This window comes from Schistocerca serialis, chromosome 8 (assembly GCF_023864345.2).
Source record: "Schistocerca serialis cubense isolate TAMUIC-IGC-003099 chromosome 8, iqSchSeri2.2, whole genome shotgun sequence".
NCBI lineage: Eukaryota > Metazoa > Arthropoda > Insecta > Orthoptera > Acrididae > Schistocerca > Schistocerca serialis.
The window spans coordinates 593,847,199-593,871,302 of record NC_064645.1 but is presented as its reverse complement, the minus strand read 5'-3'; the positions used below and the strand labels follow the sequence as shown (position 1 = coordinate 593,871,302).

The 24,104-nt window shown below is 44.4% G+C and overlaps 3 non-coding genes across 3 annotated transcripts; 1 reads left to right on the top strand and 2 right to left on the bottom strand.

Annotated features, from left to right (window-relative positions):
- Positions 1-4,759: 4,759 nt before the first annotated feature.
- Trnat-ugu (transfer RNA threonine (anticodon UGU)) lies at positions 4,760-4,834 on the bottom strand. Its single transcript has one exon. It is a non-coding gene; the product is annotated as a tRNA-Thr (tRNA).
- A 436-nt stretch (positions 4,835-5,270) lies between these two features.
- Positions 5,271-5,345, bottom strand: Trnat-ugu (transfer RNA threonine (anticodon UGU)). Its single transcript has one exon. It is a non-coding gene; the product is annotated as a tRNA-Thr (tRNA).
- An 87-nt stretch (positions 5,346-5,432) lies between these two features.
- Positions 5,433-5,507, top strand: Trnat-ugu (transfer RNA threonine (anticodon UGU)). The gene has a single exon. It is a non-coding gene; the product is annotated as a tRNA-Thr (tRNA).
- The last annotated feature ends 18,597 nt before the right edge of the window (positions 5,508-24,104 follow it).

Sequence of the window (24,104 nt, the reverse complement as noted above, 5' to 3'; positions counted from 1 at the left end):
AAATATCAAATCTCTGACATCACTGTGGCCGGAAAAAGAACGGGACCAACGGCGACTGAAGAGAACCGTTCAACTTGACAGAAGTGGAATCCTTCCACAATCTGCTGCACATTTCAGTGCTTTGCCAACAACAAGTGTCAGCGTGCAAACCATTCAACGAAACATCATCCATATCAGCTTTCGGAGCTGAAGACCCACTCGTGTACCCTTGATGACTGCACGAAACAAAAACCTTACCCATCGCCTGGAAACGTCAATAGCGACATTGGACGGTTAATGGCTGGAAAGATGTCGCGTGGTCGGACGAGTCTCGTTTCAAATTATATCGAGCTAATGGTCGTGTACGGGTACAGAGAACAACAACATGAATCCATGGATCCTGCATGTCGACAGGGGACTGTTGAAGCTGGTGGAGGCTGTGTAATGGTGTGGGGCGTGTGCAGTTGGAGTGATATGCCCCTCCCCCCCCCTCCCCATACGTCTAGATACGACTCGTACGTAAGCATCCTGTCTTATCAGCTGCATCTATTCATGTTCACTGTGCATTCTGACAGACTTAGGCAATTCCAGCAGGACAATGCGACACTCCACATGTCCAAAATTGCTACAGAGTAGCTCCAGCAACAATCTTCTGAGTTTAAACACTTCCGCTGGCCACCAAACTCCCAAGACTTGCATACTATTGAGCATATCTGGGATGCCTTGCAACATGCTGTTCAGAAGAGATCTCCACCGCTTCGTCCTCTTACTGATTTAGGTACAGCCCTGCAGGATTCATGGTGTCAGTTCCCTCCAGCAAAACGTCAGACATTAGTCGAGTCCACGTCACGTCGTGTTGCGGCACTTCTGCGTGCCCGTGGGGGCCCTACACGACATTATGCAGGTGTACCAGTTTATCTTGCCCTTCAGTGTTTTGCCTGTGAGAATACAACATGAATTTGGCTTGCTTTATAATCTTTTTAAAAATTTGCAAACTGATTATGTCCTCAACTTTATTGTTAATTTCTCCAATTAAACAAAATGCTTCTTACGGCTTAGTGATCTACCCAATAAGTTTATGAAATGGTCTTTGTGCGTTCATAATTTTCGTAGCGCGCTGATTCTGAAATGAAAGTATCATACCTGGTATTGTAATTGTTTGGAAACATGGTGCTTGCTGCTCTCTGTGCACCAGCTGCAAATTTCTAACTGCAGTTGGTGAGAGCTTAGTGGAAGACTCCAGATAACAAGCAAATTATTTTATACCCGTCACTGAATGACAACACACTTTAAATACTCAATTTGACCGAGGATGCGGACAATGGTTCAATGGCTCTGAGCTCCATGGGACTTAACTTCTCAGGTCATCAGTCCCCTAGAACTTAGAACTATTTAAACCTAACTAACCTAAGGACATCGCACACATCCATGCCCGAAGCAGGATTTGAACTCGCGACCGTAGCGGTCGCGCGGTTCCTGACTGTAGCGCCTAGAACCGCACGGCCCGGACAATGGTCTTAGGTGAATTATTACTTTAACAAACTGTTTCGCTATTATCTGATATATTATTACATGTACGATATTCATGACACAGCATACAATGACACTGACAAAGGGCAACATTGATACCATATTCTTACTCTCACAAATGTTAGACAAACCATTAATAACACTAAAAATGCCTTACAGTAAAAATTACTCAATCTGTAACGAAAAATTTAAACTTTCGTGATGTGGAGGTCCCATTCAACAATGATTCTAGCTACTCGCGACTGCAGTGCCAAGAAAGAAATATTGACCTTCGTTCCTCTTCATACACTTTTCATTATAAATCAATAATTAAATCATTCTCCTCTGTTTCCCAATATTCAAACAAAAATCATTTTACTCAGCCACAGATATGTCTACATTGCCACGAGTCCTCTGCTCGGCGTCTGCCTCTCTAATCTTCAAACGACAGAACACCCGCGCTCCTTGATGCGAAGCAGCGGTGACAGTGACAAAAGGAACGCATCTTCCAGCGACAGAGCCCCTCTTACCAAAGACTGCGCGAATAATACAAAAATGTTCAAATGTGTGTGAAATCCTATGGGACTTAACTGCTAAGGTCATCATTCCCTAAGCTTACACAGTACTTAACCTAAATTATCCAAAGGACAAACACACACACCCATGCCTGAGAGAGGACTCGAACCTCCGCCAGGACCAGCCGCACAGTCCATGACTGCAGCGCTTGAGACCGCTCGTCTAATCCAGCGCGGCACTCGCGCGAATAATAAGCGATTCAAAATTGTCACTTAGCGTTTGAGACATCCAACGCATATAAAATTTCCAGAAATGAAAATAAAAAACTCCTAATACTCTTGTTTCAAGATGTAGATGTAGACCAATAAGTTTACTGGAGTCAGCATGCAAGATATTTGCTGAGATTTTAAACACAAGACTTAAGAACGTAATGGAAGTAGTACCACTTGAGGGAAAAATGTGTTTTATGAAAATACGCTCCATGATAAATGCAGTTTTTATTTTACAGCAGCTAACGTAAAACTGGGGAGAATATAATAACGACGCACATATCGCCGTTATTAATTGAAAGAAAAAGAAGAAAAAGCTCTTAACATCGTCAGTAGACAGAAACTTTGGAAGACAATGACGAACTGTGGATAGCCGAAACATTTAACTAATGCGATAAAAAGTTTGTACCTGTTAAGGACTATTGCCATAGATCCCAACGGGAAAATGACTAATAAGATATCAGCTAACGAACGATAAAGACTAGGTTACTTTATCACCCGGTAGCTGAGTGGTCAGCGCGACAGACTGTCAATCCAAAGGGCCCGGGTTCGATTCCCGGCTGGGTCGGAGATTTTCTCCGCTCAGGGACTGGGTGTTGTGTTGTCCTAATCATCATCATTTCATCCCCATCGACGCGCAAGTCGCCGAAGTGGCGTCAAATCGAAAGAGTTGCACCAGGCGAACGGTCTACCCGACGGGAGGCCTTCGTCACACGACATTTCCATTTATACCCTACGCTTGTATTAAAAACAAAGTATCGGAAGGTATGTACCTAGTCAGGGAAACAATTTCGAATAGATCACTGTGTGCTGGTGATGCTCCGAACCTAACAGAGAAAGAATAGGCCCTACCGAAAGGATTACTTACAGATCAAATAGCGGAGAGGTTTCACATGGACATCTCAACAGAGAAAACTAAGAAATTGACCCTCATGGGCAAAGAACACATTCGAAAGAAAACAGTAATAGATAAGGAGGTTTTAGAACAAGTAAACCACACCATTTATCTAGGCTGGGAAGTGAAGTAAGGCTACAGAAAATATTTATAAATTAAACTTAGTAAATTCAGTCCAGTACGAGAAACAGTTAACAGGAACGATGCTAGGATACTTAAAGTAAAGTCTACAAGACTATTGCATTCTCCACATCGCCCTGGGGTACCGAGATTTGGATGATTACGAAAAAGCAAGAGAGTCGTTATCTGGACAAGGAATGCTATGCCTGAGAAGTGTTGAAGGTTGTTTAATAGAAGACATACTGACCAACCAAGACATTAGGAAAGAACGAAGTACTTTTAGACCAAATGATTACATTCCAGTACAAAGGAAAAAAAAATGGAACACTTAGGGAGAGACTGAGAGATTCTCTTTAAAGTCTAAAAATTACACTAAGATACCTCCTAATAACACTGGGCTACCTCCTAATATCGTGTCGGGTCTCCTTCTGCCAGGCGTAGTACAGCAACTCGACTTGGCATGGACTCAACATATCGCTAGAAGTCCCCTGTAGAAAGATTGAGCCATGCTGCGTCAAGAGGCATCATAACTGCCAAAATGTTGCTGATGCAGGACTTTATACACGAACTGTCCTCTAGATTATGTGACGCAAATGTTCGACGGGATAAATGTCGGGCAATCTTGGTGGCCCACCCATTAGCTCGAACTGCTGAGAATCAGTCGTGGACATTTGAGGTCCAGTGACATAGCGCACCTTTGTTCGGAGTCATGAAGCCTGTGAATGGCTGCAAATGGTATCCAGATAGCCGAACACGACAGTCTTCAGTCAAGGACCAGAGGACCAAGTCCATTCCCTGTGAACGCAGCCCAAACCATTAGGGAACTACCACCAGCTTGCTCAGTGCCACGTCGACAATCTGGCTCCATGGCTTCGTGGGCCTATGCTACACTCGAGCCCTATCATCAGCTCTTAAAAACTGAAATCGGGACTCATCCGACCAGGCTACAGTTTTCCACTCGTCTAGGATCCAACCGATATGGTCACGAGCCCAAGAGAAGTGCTGCACGCGACGACGTGCTGTTTGCAAAGACAATCGCTTCGGTCGTCTGCTGCCGTAGCACATTAACGCCAAATTTCGCTGCACTGTACTAGCGGATACGTTAGTCTTACATCCCACATTAATTTATGCTGTTATTTCACTCACTGTTGCTTGTCTATTAGCACTGACAACTCTACGCAAACGCTACTGCTCTAGGGTAGTTCAGTGAAGACCGTCGGCCACTGCGATGCCCGAGGTGAGAGCTAATGCCTGAAAATTGGTGTTCTCGGCACGCTGTCGACACAGTGGATTTCGGAATGTGGAATTCCTTTACGTACATTCTTCTAGCTCCAACTACCGTTCCGTGTTAATTTCCGTCGTGCGACCGCAATCACGTCGGTAACCTCACATACATGAAATTACAATGAAATGAACACCCTTAGCTTCTTACAGGCGTTGACATACGTCAAAGGGGACAGATGGAAATGTGTGCCCCGAGCGGGACTCGAACCCGGGATCTCCTGCTTACATGGCAGACGCTCTACCCATCTGAGCCATCGAGAGCACAGACGATAGCGCGACTGCAGGGATTTATCTCTGGCACGCCTCCCGCCAAACCCATGTGAGCACGAGATCCCGGGTTCGAGTTCCGGTCGGGGCACACATTTTCGTCTGTCCCCGTTGACGTATGTCAACACCTGTAAGAAGCTAAGGGTGTCCATCTCATTGTAATTTCATTCTAACGAGCTGCAATGTCACCGATGGTATCAATTCTTTCGGACATGTCCGAATGAACGGATACCATCTTAGTATTCACATACATGACCTGAGTACAAATGACAGCTCCACCAATGCACTGTCCTGTCATACCTTGCGTAAGCTATACTACAATCCATCTGCATTTGTGCATATCACTATCGTATGATGAAATAATAATTAAATGGACACCCTAGCTGCAAACAGGCTTTGATGTACTTCATTGGGGACATGTTGAAAATGTGTGCCCCGACCGGGACTCGAACCCGGGATCTCCTGCTTACATGGCAGACGCTCTATCCATCTGAGCCACCGCGCGCACAGAGAATAGTGCGTCTGCAGGGACTTATCCCTTGCTCGCTCCCCGTGAGCCAGGGATAAGTCCCTGCAGACGCACTATCCTCTGTGCCCGCGGTGGCTCAGTTGGATAGAGCGTCTGCCATGTAAGCAGGAGATCCCGGGTTCGAGTCCCGGTCGGGGCATACATTTCCAACATGTCCCCAATGAAGTACATCAAAGCCTGTTTGCAGCTAGGGTGTCCATTAACCTATCATTTCATTTCTAGCAAAGCTGCATGGTCATCCACGGTAACTGTTCTTTCGGGAACAGATACTACCGTCATATATAACTATCGTATGACTTTTGTCTCCTGTGTTTAATTGCCAAAGAAGAACAGAAGATGACATTACTACAGTAACAAGTAATTTCACCTCGTACCCGAAGAGAGGAAGATAACTAGAAGATAATTACAGCGCTTTTGTTAAATATGCAAGTTGTATTGTACGTACCGGTAACCGCAGGCGCTGGAGAAGACAGGCGCGGGTGGAGGGCGTGAGGCCAGTCCCATCCTTCCGGCAGGCGGGTTGCTATTTCTGCGACTGTTTACCCCGCGCGGCGCTGACATGAATTATTCAGGGCGGGTGGCCGAGGTACACCTCCGTTTCCTGCCGGTTCCGCTACCGCCGGCGCAGCCGCCGGCACCGGCGCCGCGGCGGACCCCACCGCCAAATGAACACGGCCGTCGTGCGCAGGCCGAGACACGGCCAGACCAGCGCGGGGGCTCGCCTAGCAAGAGCACCGGCAGTCTGCCACCTCCATTCGCCTTCGCGCGTCTCTTACCCAGTCCCAACCACGCATCTGTCTTCACACTGGAGCGAGGTACCACGTGGCTGTAGCTGTGCAACTACTCGAATAAGTCCGGTGTTGGCTGTAATTACCACATGGCAGCGAAACGTGGTAGGTATTCTAATGCGTTAATGAGGAGCGGATCTAGGCTGGAAAAACATTAGTTCAATCTTTGGTCACTAGGTGAAGATTTGGCGCTTTGAATTCAAGGAAGACGAATACACTACTGGCCATTTAATTGCTACACCACGAAGATGATGTGCTACAGACGCGAAATTTAGTCTATAGGAAGATGCTCTGATATGCAAATGATTAGCTTTTCAGAGCATTCACACAAGGTTGGTGCCGGTGGCGACACCTACAACGTGCTGAAATGATGAAAGTTACCAACCCACTTCTCATACACAAACAGCAGTTGACCGGCGTTGTCTGCTGAAACGTTATTGTGATGCCTCGTGTAAGGAGGAGAAATGGGTACCATCACTTTTCCGACTTTGATAAAGATAGGATTGTACCCTATCGCGATTGCGGTTTATCGTAGCGCGACATTGCTGCTCCCGTTGGTCGAGATCCAATGACTGTTCGCAGAATATGGAATCGGTGAGTTCAGGAGGGTAATACGGAACGCTGTGCTGGATCCCAACGGCCTCGAATCACTAGCAGTCGAGATGACAGGCGTCTTATTCACATGGCTGTAACGGATCGTGCAGCCACGTCTCCATCCCTGAGTCAACAGTTTGCAAGACAACAAGCATCTGCACGAACAGTTCGACGACAATTGCAGTACCATGAACTATCAGCTCGGGACCATGGCTGCGGTTACCCTTGACGCTGCATCACAGACCGGAGCGCCTGCGACGGTGTACTCAACGAGGAACCTGGGTGCACGAATGGGAAAACGTCATTTTTTCGGATGAATCCTGGTTCTGTTTACAGCATCATGATGGTCGCATCTGTGTTTGGCGACATCGTGGTGAACGCACATTGGAAGCGTGTATTCGTCACCGCCAAACTGGCTTATCACCGGGCGTGATGGTATGGGGTGCCATCGGTTACATGTCTCGGTCACTCTTGTTCGCATTGATGGCACTTTGAACAGTGGACGTTGTAGTGTTTCCTTTCCTCGGGGTTCTGCCGCGAAAATACAAAATAGAAAATCTGATTGGGTTTTGAATTTTGATGGAATAAGTTACGGATAAGGCGGACTTCGTATTACTGATTGAGATAATGCTGTAATTTGACCGTGAATGGCAGATCGGGTCGACAACACTACAAAAAGCGACTGTAAGGAAATAGCATCAGATAAAAGTTGAAATTTATCTTATAATTCTGTTTGAAACGTAGTATTTATTATAATATAGTCTTCGTGGCTGCGACTGGAATACTTTTTAATTTTCTTGTAGGATGTCCTTTTTCTCATTGTTTGCTGGTCCTCTTGTTCTCCGCCTAATGAAAATTTCTTTAAGTTGTCACTGTCAGGATTAATTTATAAATTTGGCAATAACCATTCCGAATCACTACTGAATTAACTTCGTTTCGTAATATAGTTTTAATTTCCACTTAAAAGCATATTTAACACATCGCCGAAAAATACGCGTCTTTCGTATGAAGATAAGAGAGTAATCTATTTGTTGTTAAAAACAAAAACCTACACAAAAGTAAAAAAGAAGATCAAAATTATTGATAAAAATCGGTCGCTGGCGCAGCGCACTTCTGCATGCGCGATCATAAATCATATCTTTGTATTGGTGGAGGCGCGGTAGTCAAAGTACCGTTACAACGTTACATTTCAGATGTGTTACGACGCGTGACTCTGCCCATCATTCGATCCCTGCGAAAACCCACATTTCAGCAGGATAATGCGTGACCGCATGTTGCAGGTCCTGTACAGGCCTTTCTGCATACAGAAAATGTTCGACTGCTGCCCTGGTCAGCACATTCCTTAGATCTCTCACAAACTAAAAACGTCTGGTCAATGGTGGCCGAGCAACTGGCTCGTCACAATACGGTAGTCACTACTCTTAATAGACTGTGGTATCGTGTTGAAGCTGCATGGGCAGCTGTACCTGTAAACGCCATCCAAGCTCTATTTGACTGAATGCCCAGGCGTATCAAGGCCGTTATTACGGCCAGAGGTGGTTGTTCTGGGTACTGATTTCTCAGCATCTATGCACCCAAATTGCGTGAAACTGTAATCACATGTCAGTTCTAGTATATTTGTCCAATGAATACACGTTTATCATCTGCATTTCTTCTTGGTGTAGCAATTTTAATAGCCAGTAGTGTAGAAATGTTTCCGTACGTAGTAGATAAAACACGCGACGTGGCAAACAAGGTGAAATAAATGTGATTTGAGACTTTCTCGGCGTATTCCATTCGTGAAATCTTCTCGGGTGATCAGCCGAGTGAAGGCGTCGTCTTCTCGCAACGTTTCGAAGGGTTTCGTACCCATCATCTTCAAGCGAAGATGATGGGTACGAAACCCTTCGAAACGTTGCGAGAAGACGACGCCTTCACTCGGCTGATCACCCGAGAAGATTTCACGGAAAGTGAAATAAGAGAGAAAGGAATAATGTTGATTTTATTATAAGCGAGATGCTGGATCCTTAAAACGACACGATCGACAGTTGCTCGCAGCAATTGCGGCGGAACCTGAGCTACGTGTTCCTGTATACTGGCCTTCAGATCAGGTAGAGACCAGAATTGTCCCTATTAAACGCATGTAAACGGATTCGGATTCGGTGATATTGCTGGTGATGCATCTGGAAAAAACTCTGGACATAATACGCTTGTGAATGGCTGCATTAAGCAGATCTTGTGTTGTCCCATCTTGCATGGAAACAGTGGCTTCCACACATTGGTGCTCTCAAAGGTGGAATCTGAGCAAGAAGGTGTGAAAACCTGCAGCCATCGCAGTACGCGTAACAACCCTCTGGGTATGTTCTCTTCAAAGAAGAACGAATGAAATCAAAGGCGTTTGTGAATCACACCTCTCAATCACATACGGCCAATGCAGCGGCTCCTTGTGAGCAACACGTGTCTTAGCAGTACCCCAAATTCGACAGTTCCATGTATTCAATGAAACCTGTAGTGTAAAAATTGCCTTACAATACTGTCCGGCCACATGTCATCAGTTTCTTTCGTGCCTGAAACCGAAAAGCTAATTCAATACTTTTCTGCAGAGCACTATTTTGGTTTTTCTACCACCTCGTTATTGTAGTGGTACCAGTGTAAAATAGACCCCTAGCACTGGCCGGATCACCTGCTGCATGGCCAGTTACAGCAACTGCAACCTCGTCAGTAACTCCCACCTGCTTGGGATACCTTTCAGGTGCGACACGAAGCTCACCCACGTTTTCGAATTTCTTTATCATCTTCCTTAAACCTAATTGTGACATCGGGCTGTTGTTCAGGGCTTTCAATCGGCGATTGCCTTTCAGTGCAGCCGTTCATATAAAACAATTTCACTAACAGCGCACAATCTCTCTTCTCGATAGCCATACCTTTCACTCACGTTATGGCAAGTCAAATGACGGCGTTTATGTAAGACCATCGTACAGTGCACCTGGCGACTGGAAGTGAACCAATTTTTTCCAGTGTAAATCGGTTCCGCATTAACACATGAGAATATTGGCCAAGTTTCGCTGCCATACGATATTACAGCCCACAGAGGACCTTCATGAATAGCTTCAATTTAATTATAACCACCCAGTGTTACTCAACACGGCGATCTGTATACCCATCTGTAACCCGTATACCGATGACAATTTTTTCAAAAGTACTTTAGGATTGATAGTCGAGTACGAAACAGAGAGGTGAGGCTCATGTGGGAGGCACGGCACGCATTGTCAGCTCATCCCGCGAGACTTCCAGGAGCAGCAGCCACATGTATCCCCCAAAACTTAAACCCAGCCAATACAACATTAGCCCTTGCGCTATGCGTAGGTTATTCTTTTAAAATGTCAGGTAGTACTGCAGGAAAGGGAACTGACGGTACATGTAACGCTTATTGTACAGTCGGTACCACAGGATCCTGAAGAAGATCACAGCAGAGGGGTCGAAAAGAGAATCGAAGAATTTAACTTCAATTGGGGAACACTTTGTTTCTGCATATGTGAAGACCGGAAACATCAAATTTCTTACGTCCCAAGCCTCACATTTGTCGGGAGAATAAGAAAACAACGTGTTTCTTTTTGTACAAACCTTATATGCATCCAACGAAACGGAGAAGGTTTTCCGATACCACAGGGTTGTGCTGCTCACCTCACATTGCCAAAAAAAATAAATAAATAAATAAAAAAGACAACGCTCTAGCTGCCATGCCATGAAACTGACTGCTTCTGACAAGGGACTAATCCAAACCGACAAGTCGAAACCAAAGGAAGAATACACCGAAAGAAATGCACAGTCAAAATTTTAGGTTCTAAGGCGCGCCGGCCGTAGTGGCTGAGCGGTTCTAGGCGCTACAGTCTGGAACCGCGCGACCGTTAAAGTCGCAGGTTCGAATCCTGCCTCGGGCATGGATGTGTATGCTGTCCTTAGATTAGTTAGTTTTAAGTAGTTCTAAGTTCTAGGGGACTGATGACCTCAGAAGTTAAGTCCCATAGTGCTCAGAGCCATTTGAACCTTTCTTTTCTAAGGCGCACTGCAAGTACAGCCCTTCCTGCCCAGCTTGCGAATCGGCGAATAAACACACGCAATTATGACAAGAGGACGAAGCACCGCTTAGCGCGAAATCCGAACTGCACACATGTGAATTTTAAGCACTTTGATCACACTAAAAAATGTCTAAAATCATAATTTTTTTTGAATAACGTGAAGTAATATCGGCAGCTAATCGGTTACGGAGATGTAATTGTTACACAAGTGGCTATCAGAGCAACGAAAATCATGTCAGTTTTTGATATGACGTTACCGGCGACTTCCATCAACCAGGGCTTTAATTTGTTGACATTAAATATTTTATAGCAATTCCTATGTCTCAGTTCTTATGATAATTTTCGAATAATATATATTTTGCTACCAATGAAACATTCCCGTGTTTATTCCACGTAGTCGTTAGTGACTACTAGATGGCGAAACAGGCATTTTCAATACACTAGGTACACTTGATGAAGGAAAGAGTAATGAATTCAGGGACTTCACGGTAGTTACTGGTTTTATTTAGAGAGAACTGGGATGGATGTAAACGTAGGCCTCCGCGGCCGTTGTCACAGTCAATAAAACTCTTATGGGTTTGTCAACTATAAATTCCGACGTTTCGGTGGCTGTTGCAAGACGTATTCCTCAGGGTGTACTGCTAACTGCAATATTCGCCGAAACGTCGAAATTTTATAGTTGGCAATGCCGCCTCAAACTCAGAAGAATTTTGTTGACTGAACTAGAATGAACTAGAGTTAAGAAATGATCGTGATAGCATTATTTTCAGGAATTGGTAAGAAGACGTTTCAGATGTGACAATATTATTCTCTCCCACTTTTTGTAATTTTCTAAGTCCATTACATGACTTTTGTAACAACGAAGACTACTTTATTAAATTTTGAGACTTAATTTTCCTTGACATTCTTGAAGATGGAGATAAATCTGGAGAATCGATACCCCGCTGATACCACTGGTATTGTTATATACGAATGTGTCACAGCACTCATCGACTGCACAAGCGACTCTGTCTTTTTTTACGCTCGAAATCATCAACTGCGGTTTATACCAAACCTGCTTGAGTGACTTTATACACAGCATTTAAGAGAATAACAAGGGTCTGTCTTTTACGACAGCTACGAATTTCTTTATAGTATTACGTTTAATCACATCTGCTCTAAAGTTTATTAAGGTAAACTTTATAATTTTGCGACTTACTTTTCCGCATAATTTCTTGAATCTGTTTAACCAGGTCAAAGAAGCCCGAAAAAAAGTAATGTTCATCAAACTTGCGTTTCAGAGCTCCCAGTCTTGTAAATCTTCTTCAGTAACGATGCATTGACTCTCACGAGCAGTTCTAACTCTTTCGAATAGCTTTTATATCACACTTTTGCGAGTGTCATTTTGGTGCACAATTCGTAATTCATATACCTCTTTCTTCCATTGACACAATTCATGCTCAGGTTTTAAGAAACGAAATTGACACTGCACTCTGCTGAAGTTTAAGCGTTTTCTCCCTCCTAAGTTTGACGAAAACATATAAAGTCTTTCGTTTCTCACTGAAATCTAATAATGTATATGTTTTCTTAGGGCGTGGAAGGTACTCTGTTTTAGTTCTAGACTTTAATTGGTGAAAAACCGTTGTTCAGACAACAATTAACGGAATCGTCAAAGTCATTTCCTATCTCTTTACATTTTTCTACAATTTCTAACGAAATGGCCACATGCTGTTTGTATGCAGAGTCAAGCGACGAATTCGAATTTGTATGAAGGCCAGAACTCGAGCCCAGTACTTCCGCTACTAGGCAGATGCGTTAACCACTACACCACCCTGGCACAGTGGCGTCTTACAGCTGCACGGAATACCCTGGCACACCTCCCGCCTCAATCCAAATTCCCATTCACGCCCATTCTCCCTAAACCCAGAGGCTCTCCACGTGTATTGGAATAGCATCTCAGCGAACTGGGGGCGCTACCTGAAATCCAGGCATATATGGTTTGATGATTTGTAACAGTATGGTTCGGAGACCTTTCCAAGTCTCAAATATCTATGCTGTACATATGCAGACTGGAGCGACGAATGAAAATTTTGTATGCCAGGGTAGCGAAATGGTTAGTGCACCTAACTCCTGAGCAGGGGACCCGAGTTTAAATCCCGGCCGTGGTACAAATTTTCAGTTTTTGCTTCAGTGTCCGTATATACATCATACGTTTTCGAGAACTGAAAAGGGCTTTGGAACAATACAATTCCATTTGATTTAAAGCATCTATGCCTGAGTATTAGAAAGAAGCACCCATTTTTGTTCGCTGCTCCTGTGCTATTCCAATACGATTGAGAGCCTCTGCATTGTTGTTTGTGTTTATAGGGAATACCCAGTGGGCTGAGGCATGAATCAGAATTTGTATTGACGTGGGAGACATGGTAAGGTAGGCCGTGCAGTTACGCAAATCCCTGTGCTACGTTGGCGTAGAGGCTGGTGCATTACCTAATGAGCAGGAACCTGGGGTTCGAATGCTGGCCTTCGTAAAAATTTTCATTCGCCACTTCAATTGCATAAATGCATCGTAGATGCTTCATACTTCAAAAGGTTCCTGGAACCATATAGCTTCATTATAAATGTCGACATCATTGGAACGAATGTCCAAGAAGGTAACTAATAAATAGCACAAATTCAGGTCATCAGGAAAAACAGGTGATTTCGATGACATATCACGTTCTTCACATTACATGTCTGCCAGATGGTATACATTAATTGGATTCCACATTACAGTGAAACTCTAAAACCATCAAAAAGGCAGACGCTTTTAGCAGCTTATACCATATCATAGAGTTATTTAATCCAGTTTTATCTCCATTGTTAACACATATCGGCACCACAAAGTTAACTGCTAATTATATGAGAATTAAATGAGTTGCAAATTCGAGCGAATAGGAACTGCGAATAACTGTGTGGAGTAACTATCTACAGAAACTGAAATTCCCTTCACACATTACGGTGACACTGTGTCGTGTTATTGATTGACCGACTTGCCGGCAATCAAAGATGCCTGCCTGCCGTTATAAGCATGCACTCTCCGCTACAGCTACAGCAGAAGTTTACATTTCTCCAGCCGCCAGTCGAACTACGAATTTGGCAACTTTCAACATTTTTGAAAGTATTTGCAGCGTATCATAGCAGCTCAACTGTTGACACTGAGGTTCTTTCGGTGTATTCTTCCTTTATAAATAATTCCAGGGCCGGTTCCGATATGTCGGATTGGAGAGTCTCCTTGAAGGTGCTGTAGCGCCACCTCTATTTTTACGCGCTACAGCAGGAACCAGCAATTCAGTCACAGCAGCCGAAGGCGGACGTCCGCAGCTCGTAGTCGTGCGGTAGCGTTCTCGCATCCCACGCCCGGGTTGCCCGGTTCGATTCCCGGCGGGGTGAGGGATTTTCTCTGCCTCGTGATTACTGGGTGTTGTGTGCTGTCCTTAGGTTACTTAGGTTTAAGTAGTTCTAAGTTCTAGGGGACTGATGACCATAGATGTTAAGTCCCATAGTGCTCAGAGCCATTTGAGCCGAAGGCGGACAGTGGGAACTAAGGCAACAATAAGCCAGTTGCAGCAATGGGGCCGTTTCTACATCACGAGATACACTATGACAAGAATCACGATATTGCAACCGTAGCGGCAAGATGGAGCTCTTATGGGACGAACCAAGCAGTTTCCGTATCACTGTAACACGGGTCTGTTGCCCCGAAAGTGGTTGAAAGCTATGTGTCGCCACAACAAATCGGTCGCAAGCCATTATACACAACCATAAATTTGAGCAGAGGTGTCGGCATTCTGTGAGTGCCATTGTTGAGGAGAGGGACATCGGAGTGGAATGGGACAGCATGCAGATGCTACAAGTTCAGGTCTCCACCACCACACCATCTGCTACGTTCAATTCTTCCTCCTTGGACTTGGTGATTCAGCACGGGCTCGCTTCCTCCTGGCCCACTCCACCAACGGCCAGACACCTGTCCTGGAGGAAAAAATAGCTAGATGCGCGAGCTTCGTGCCATCACTTGCTAGGGCAGGTTCCATCGCTGGGAGCCGTCATCCCCTACAAGCAACTCGGCAGTCTTTAATGGCACTGGCTCCAACCGCGAGCGGCCGACACGTGCTAACTGCGGAGCATAGTTCCAAGAAAGCTCCTTGAGTCAGCATTCCTGACCGCTAACAGCAACGTCTCGTGGTTGACAGTTCGCTGCTGCTCGAGCCATCATCACTACGTGCTGCGAGGGGGTGTGTCTGCTGCCTTCACAGAGATGCTACTTGTGTTGTCTCATATATATATATATATATATATATATATATATATATATATATATATATATGTATGTATATCTCTGTGTGTGTGTGTGTGTGTGTGTGTGTGTGTGTCTTGGACATATACAAAAGGACAGACTGCAGATACAGGAAGAGCAGACACCAAAAATGTATAAATGTATGTGGTCTCATGGCCGTTAAGAAAGGTACGACGAAAGAAAGTCCACTCTTTGAATGTCATTGCAGACCAGGCCCGATCGTCCGCTGGGATCCTAAATACCGAGTGGGGGTTAGTGTGTGAGAGGCTGGGATTTGGGTCTGAAGGGAATGGTGCTCAGATGTCCGAGGTGGTTAAGGCGAGCGCTCACGTTCAGCGGCAGACCCGAGTTCGAGTCCTGGTTGGTTGACTTGTGGGGCAGGGTACCAAACAGCGACGTCATCGGTCCGATCGGATTAGGAAGGGATGGGGAAGGGCCATGACGTTTCAAAGGAACCGTCCCGGAATTTGACTGAAGCGTTTTAGAGATATCATGGAAAATCTAAAACAGGGTGGCTGGCAGCGGGTTTGAACTGTCGTCCTCCCGAATACGAGTCCAGTGTGCTAATCACTGTGCCACCTCACTCGATCCGAGTCCTGGTCAGACACAAATTTCGCCTGTTGCCATTGATTCGTTGCAATGCTCAAATGCGGCTGGTGCCATTGGAAACCTCTGAACTGGGAATGTGCCCAAAACTGTGAACTGAAAGACGCTGGGAGAGAAGCATTACCGCATGGAAATCTGAGAAGCTACCTACAAATTATGAAGATTTAGTTTCCATTTAGAAAAGCGGGAGTATCGTACCGGTTCATGTGGAGAGATTCCTAAAAAATTGCGAAAATAAAGTAATTGCGATTTGAGTGAACACACGTTTTCTGGCTCCACTTTACCTGCACATTGTAACGAGGAAAAAGGATCACATACTGCTCCAGTTGACCTAGAAGAATTTCCATAGTTTCAGCATAACAATATTTCGGAGTACGCAGAAAGCCCGCCAACATGCATGACACGCAAAATGAGGGACATTTCAAGCAATTATGAAGTATAAATCTTTCCACGGATATGTTAGTTCCATGAAAACAGTTTTACAACTAAGATAATTTGATAATTATTTCTGAAAACTTAGTTTGATTTCTTTATCGTTGGAGTCGCATGTCTTAATCGGGAATTCAATTTAATAAATTTCTTTACGTCTTTGAAACACGTAGTTTCCTCGTTTGTGAAAGTTTTTTCATTTTTGTGATTATTCATGTAAACTGAGTAAACACGACTTTCCGAGTGAATTTATGTGGAGATAGTCTCGCAGTAAGAGAACTAATTCACGCTCTGAGGAACTTAATTCACGGATGAGATTTCTCTGCGACGAAATTCGTTTTGTGCTGAAGTTACGTAATAGCAGGATTTACTTTCCGTTTCATGGTGTCGGCGTTTTCACCACGTATCTATCACACATTAATTTCATCGCAAGAAAAAGAACTATGAAAGGGATACAGTTTACTGAATTAAAAATAGGAACTCCGAACGATTAAATTTGGTTAAGGTACATAAAAATAGACTAGGATCATGTACAAGGGACTTGCTTATTCGGTGCTGCAATTACATGAAGATAATTATTTTTCAAGAAGTACAATGAGAATATAAGAACTGATGAAAGTGAACTAAAAGCTAGTGGTTAATGGAGTGTTGAGATCCTGTAACAAAAACAACGCTGTTCTATTGTACATATATATAATATTTTTTCTTCTGCATTTTCGATAAATTTGTGTAATTGATGTTGTGCCTTCATTTCTTTTTTGTTTCATGCCATTGTGTTAAGAAAACTGTAAACAAGTCTCAATGTCAATATTAATGTTTATATCAAACGCCATGTAATATTGTAGTAGAAATGAACTGTAACAAATGTTGAAACTGTTGTAAGATGTTTAAAATTGTAACTGTGCTTCTGGTCCATACGTACGCGATGTGTTAGGATATGTAGAATGCAAAACCTCAGGTGGATACCCGGTCTGACAGGGAACGGTAAAGGGTGGGTGGCAGGCGATCGCTGAAATATGCGCACGGGCACAGCACGGCACGACGGGCACAGTAGTAGTTGGAGTTTGGGACTGGTCTGAGCAACACCTTCTGGAGCGAGGAGGCTCTCCTGGAAGACAGCTTCACTGAGCCTCGGGTATGCCGTTCCAACGGCCACACACAAAAAAAAAATGGTTCAAATGGCTCTGAGCACTATGGGACTCAACTGCTGAGGTCATTAATCCCCTAGAACGTAGAACTAGTTAAACCTAACTAACCTAAGGACATCACAAACATCCATGCCCGAGGCAGGATTCGAACCTGCGACCGTAGCGGTCTTGCGGTTCCAGACTGCAGCGCCTTTAACCGCACGGCCACTTCGCCCGGCTAACGGCTACACAGCATGGCAAAATTCCATAGGCACTAAATAGAAAAGTATTGCGACGCTAAGAAGAATTAAAGTTCCGATACATCAAGGGCCATAGCTGTGGTTGTATGAGTGCTCTGTGCCTCGCCACCTCGCCGCCCGCCAACCGTTGCATCGATATTAGCAGGTTGAAACTCTTAGTGCTGTTTTCGTATGGATCAGAGAGTGAACTGTGCAATAATAACCTAAATTTTACCAGAACTGTCCCATCATTTACTTATCCTCACAACTAACCTAGACTGGGTCCTTTCCAAATATTGTGCAATCCGAGTGGCCTGAAATGAAATATTAAATTTTGTGTTAACAATATTTATTTGCAGACCTAGCTATGTTAGAATGGTGTTTAAAGAAGTGTTTTGTTAATGAACCAGTAAATGAATAACGGAGGACTAACGAAGTTGAAAGATAACTTTAATAATGATATAGTAATGAAGTTTAATTATTTCTAGACACATATAAAGGTATTTAACTGAGCAGTAAATAAGATGAAAAGAGTAGTAACTTATATACTGGAAATCTTGAACGCATAATAAATTCAGTAATCAATTTTTTTAATACAGTGATCATAACAGTTTCAGGGTCCGCCCCCTACCCGCCCCCCCCCCCCCCCCCCGCCCCACACCCAACCCTTTTTATTCATTTGAATTCTGAAGTGTTTTAAATTGGTTTGACCAGCAAGAGTTAAAGTCAATATAAAAGTCAAAATTTATCAGTGTTTTATCTTTATCAAAATTGACATTTTGTGTGTGGCACGAAAGTGATATTTCTAGAATAACCTACGCCCGATTTTAATCAGGATGATAGACAGTATAAAGTTTTGTAGTGCACATTATATTGTAGTGTTAAGTATTCATGGTTTTTCCATATCAGCACAGAACGTGAAACTATCAGTTCAATAGATTTTCTGGTTCTAAAATTCTACTATATTATTCAGGGTTACTACTTGTTGTTTTGCATGAATGTCTACCAACTTGTACAAGGAAGAAACTGAGTAAATACCTAATTAGGCTGGCGACCGTATTATTATCAAATTGGTAGCATCTCCATTGTTGCTTTTGGTCCATCCGGACGTGTAATAGCAATTCGAACTTGCTTGACGGATCATTGTTATTATAGAGTGGGTGTAAGTCTGATTCGCCACCGTTCAGGTACACGCGGTCGATATCTACACGAAAATCCTTTCTCATAAGGTGAACCCCGCTCACTTCTCACAGCACAGGCTTTAATGAGTGTTAACACGCGGAGGTTACAATCCGCCTACTAAGTTTTGCTGTGAACACCAGTGTATTGCAAAATTGACCGTGTGGAGTACTGCAGTGCACTATAAAAGCAATTATTATAATTTGAACCGTCAGTCAATAACTTGTCTGTAGCTCTAAATTCAGTGACAGTTTACTTATAAAATTATACAGTAGTTTTAGTAAAAATTATGTGCACTACTGTTTGGAAAAAGTGGAACGACAGGATCGAGAGATATGATCAGAATGAAATATATTGCTCCTAGGGACATGACATAACACAAATGACTGCCATTACAGACCTGTACATGAACTTTGACTGTGGAAATTCAGTACGGAGTATCTCCACCACGTGAAGCAATCAGAGCCGCTAGGCGTCGTGCCATGGAATCAAAGAACTCTGAAGATGCTGCTGCGGAAAACTCTGCTACGCTGTTTGTGAGCGCGTCCATAACTGTGTCTGCAGGGGGATCTGAACGAACAATTTTCCAAGACAGCATATTCCAGACATGTTCGACAGGCGAGACATCAGACAAACGGTCTGGCCAGGAAAGCAATGGTAGCCGTCATTCTTCGAAGAAGGCTTGCGCGTTCGTCGCCACATGTGGCCGGGTATTGTCCTGCTGAAATATGGCATGGGGAACGGCCTACAGGAGGGTCAATGTCTCGGTCTGTAAAACCTCCCTGATGCAGCGGTAACTGTTCAGATTGCCCGCAAGACGCAGGAGGCGAGATCGCTTGATAGAGGCAATGCCGCAATAAACCACCAGACTTAGCGTTTGTCCGCTATGCCACTCAACAGTACAGTCTACCCAGTGGTATTCACCACAGTGACGTCGAACACATACGTAACTATCACTGTAGGGTAAGTTGAAGGAGGTCTGATCCGAAAACTCTACGTTTTACCACTCAGCACGTCAGCGTCGGCATTCACATGCTCGTTGCAATCTGCGGCTTTGGTAGAATCTGGTCAATGGAAGCCGACGCAGTGGCATGCGTGCCGCCAGTCGAGCCCAGAGAAAACGGCGTCAAACCGTCAACGCAGACAGGTCAACACCCGTTGCCGTGCTCGAACGTCGCGCCGTCACTGTGGGCGAAGCTGTTCTCTCAGTTACGGCCATGGGACGCGTTAGTATTCACCTCAGGCTGTGGTCACATTGTGTCGTCCGGTGCCCTGCCGGCGCTGAGTACGGCCCTATTGTCTCCACCGGGTCCTCATATGCCTCATTGTTGAAGCAGCGTGTCCTGTACGAGCCACAGTGTTACAGAACTTTGGACCCGCCTCTCGGAGACCAATAATTCAGCCCCCTTCGACCGCACTCACTCGAACTCACGCACATGCCGATACTCCACGCTGCTATGTCGACGAGACAGACTGGCACTTGGCAACACGTTTCCACTTTGTATGACAGCTCCTCACCGAATAAGCGTTTTGCAATATTGACCTGAGCCGTGACACAAAAGAGAGCGTTGTTGGAACTCTCTGCTATTTAAATCACATACGATGGTTCCTCTGTTCTACATCCCCTCTTATCATGGCATGCTATAGACCATTGATCTTAGTGTTTCACTTTTCGCGAACTGTAGTGTATAAAATTAAAATCTTCTGGGTTTTTAGGCCGCGTTCTAGCAGTAGTAGACACCGCAACATCCTAAAGAGGATGCCAGAACAGGGGTCGAAACGTCGATTATTTTGGAAGAAAATAGAACGCGGCTTAACAGCCCAGAAGACTAGGGACAACGGCCACGAAAGCCTGCAGGCTTACATGAAACCCTTGTATGGGCAAGAGGCTTATACCACCATCAGTAATGAATATTTTGCTTCAATCAGAAACGTGTAGTTATTTACACCACTCTACAATCCGTGGAAACAGTTTACAGGTCAATAAAGTTATGTCTAACAGAGGCATAAAGCAGTTACTTTTCAGATTGGTTAACAGTTTCCATCCAATACCTTTTTTTCTGTGTGAGTCGACAGATGCGCAAAGCATTGTAGGAGCTATATTTCAGAGCGACGTTTTGTGTCGAGGTGCTGATATACAGAATGAATTCACACACACACACACACACACACACACACACACACACACACACACATGCACACATATGGTTCAGTGTCTCATCTGCGACTAGGTCAACAGAGTCGAAGCACTTCGCTAAATGTGCGTTGATTCTGTCCATTGACACAAGTAATACTTGACGTAACGCCAACGTAAGCTCTGAGGGAGCGACTGAAAAGACATATGAAGGAGAGCAGCAGGTTCTGTTAGACAGGCTATCAGCTCACAATGCCCTACTTTAATTGCATCCGAACTGGTGGCGATACGGTCTTGCAACTCACACGCTACAAGCACTATTATATCGGAAAAAGCCTTTAACGGTAGCACTTCCAGTCACAAAATTAGTTGAGTACTAAATTATTTAATGAAATAACATGTTTGTGGATACAAACCTCATCTTCAGGTTACAATGGCCATTCTAAAAAATATTTAACAAAAAATACCAACATATTAAAGTTCCTCTGTACAGTTTTGACGTGTTCTGTTGTCATCCTGTGAAAACAGACATGTTTATAAGCTAATTTTAAGGAGTATTGACTTCATAAATAGCCGTGCCTTTCACACAAACATTTTTAAATAAACACTCACATTGTACATATTATATTTCTTTTTGTGGCACGCTCAGTTACCTCCATAGGTATCGTTCCTTGGACATCGGAGATCAGTGTATTCATTGCGAGTTCATGAAGCGTGGGTATGGGTTACGAGGCCACTCTCAAATGGTTCAAATAGCTCTGAGCACTATGGGACTAAACTTCTGAGGTCATCAGTCCCCTAGAACTTAGAATTACTTAAACCTAACTAACCTAAGGACATCACACACATCCATGCCCAAGGCATGGAGCGCCCAGAACCGCTCGGCCACCTCGGCCGGCGAGGCCACTCTCACCTCTTTCACTGAAAGAGCAGAAGGAAGAGCGGGCTTCCACAGCGCACTTAGATAATCTGCGGTACTACCAGCGGGCTGCTGCCAGAATACAAAAGGTTCATAGCCCAACTCTTCATTTCCCAAATGATTACGTCTCACAACAACAAATCAAACGGCAATATGAAACAATTAAGGACTAATTACCCAATGAACTCTAAGCTAGACAGAGCATTACATTTAGACACAATGGGTGCAGTCATGCTCTGCTACAAAAACGTATAGCTTTACTGAAAATTCATTCTGAAAAAAAAAGATTACAATTCCATAATCAATGCACCGTTTAGTCGAGAGAACGAAACAAATCAGTTAAACGCTGATCTGGCTCTAATGCTAGCTGTTATTCGGCTTGAAATTAATTCACAGATTTGTTGGATGTCTTCCTGAGGGATGTCGTGCAAAATTTTGTCCAATTGGTGCATGAGATCGTCAAAACTGCTATCTTGTTGGAGGACCCTACCAATAATGCTCCGTACGTTCTCATTTGGTAAGACATCCGGCGACCTTGCTAGCCAAAGCAGCGTTTGGCAAGCACGAAGCAGTAGAAACTCTCACTGAATGAACGTGGTCATTATTTTGCTGAAATAGGAGCCCAAGATTGCTTGCCCGAAATGGCAACAAAACGGAGCGTAGAGCATCGCCGATGTACCGCGGCTCTGTAAGGACGCCTTGATTGACAACCAAAGAAGTCCTGCTATGAAACGGAATAGCAGTGCATACTACGACTCCTGGCTGTCGGGCCACAAGGCTGGCGACAGTCAGGTGAGTATTCCACCGCTGTCAGGCCGTCTCTTGACACTCTACGGGATGGAATCTCGTTGACTAGAGTAGAATAGTCTTCATTGACGCGTCCCGTTTCGAAGTGAGCCAAGATGACCAGTGAAGACGTGTCCAAAGGTGTTGTGGGCAGTGGTAGAGTACTATTCTGAGTGTCGCCCGTCTCATCGTCCGGCAAGCAGTGGTACATTAACGATATTCTACATCCCGTTTCTTGCCCTTTTTGATAAGCCATACTGCGCTTTCATTTCAGCAAAATAGTGCTCGCCAGCACATGGCGAGCATCTATACTGCTTGTCTTCGTACTTCCCAAAACCTGCTTTGGCCAGAAAGATCGACAGATGTTTTTCCAATTGGAGCATTATGGTCAATGTCCTCCAATCAGTTTGGTAGTGTCACGGTCCTACGCTCCAATTGGACAGAATTTGGCACGATATCCTTCAGGACGTCCACAACTCTATCAACCAGTGCCACGCCGAATAACTCTTTGCATAAGGGTCAGGGGTGTTACAACGCGATGCTGACTTACTCAGGCTTTTTCTCTTGAATGAATCATCCAGTTTCTCTAGACGTACACGAAAGCTACCGATTACCGTACGACTCAGATAATTCCTTCGTGTTGCGTTCTTTCTTTAGTCTAGGCCCTCCAGTTAGGTTAAAATGTGGACGGTTAGATTCGGTTGTTACCAAGAGCATACGGTGAACTATTATGCAGCTTTATTTACAGGCGAATACTTGCAAATAAAATCTTAACAATTTAAAAATGGAAATTAATTGAGCGTTTGGCGTCATTGACCAGGAGGTCCCTTGCGGGGCAAGTCTGGCCGCCATGGTGCGGGTCTTATTACAATCGACGCCACATTGGGCGACCTGCGCGCTGGATGGGGATGAAATGATGATGAAGACAACACAACACCCAGTCCCTGAGCGGAGAAAATCTCCTAACCAGCCGGGAATCGAACCCATGCCCGCAGGACGGCAATCCGTCACTGACCACGTTTTTCCTTAAAAAAAAAACAACCTTATTTTGTTCGCATTTGTTCGTTGCATCTGCTCGGGGTGGACGTCGTAAGATATCCGTTTAAGTTCGTTGTTGATCGATTAACTCAATTTTTTTTATTACGGAGGGCTGCTAACCCTCTGACCGAGCACACTGAGCTACCGTGCCGGCAATCACTCAGCTACCGGGGCGGACGTTTAATTTAAAAATGCAAACAGTCTATAAGTAAATCCAAATATGTTATTAGAGACGGGCTTGAACAATATCTCCTGAATTTTAAAAATAACAACGCTTCAGTAACAAAATTTAGTGCCGCCAGAGAGGATGTTAAAGGAACACCACAAAGTGAGGTACTTAAAAGAAGTATCAGAACCAATTATAGCAGCACTGTGCGAATAACGGTTAGTATCTGTCACTCTATACAACCACCTTAGCAAAAAACAGAAGAGAAGCCGATTAGACTGTCCAAGCCATGAACTGATCGCATGCTCTCGACATGTCCTTCGATATGCAGACGCACAGCACGCCCATGTTGTCCCCTGCA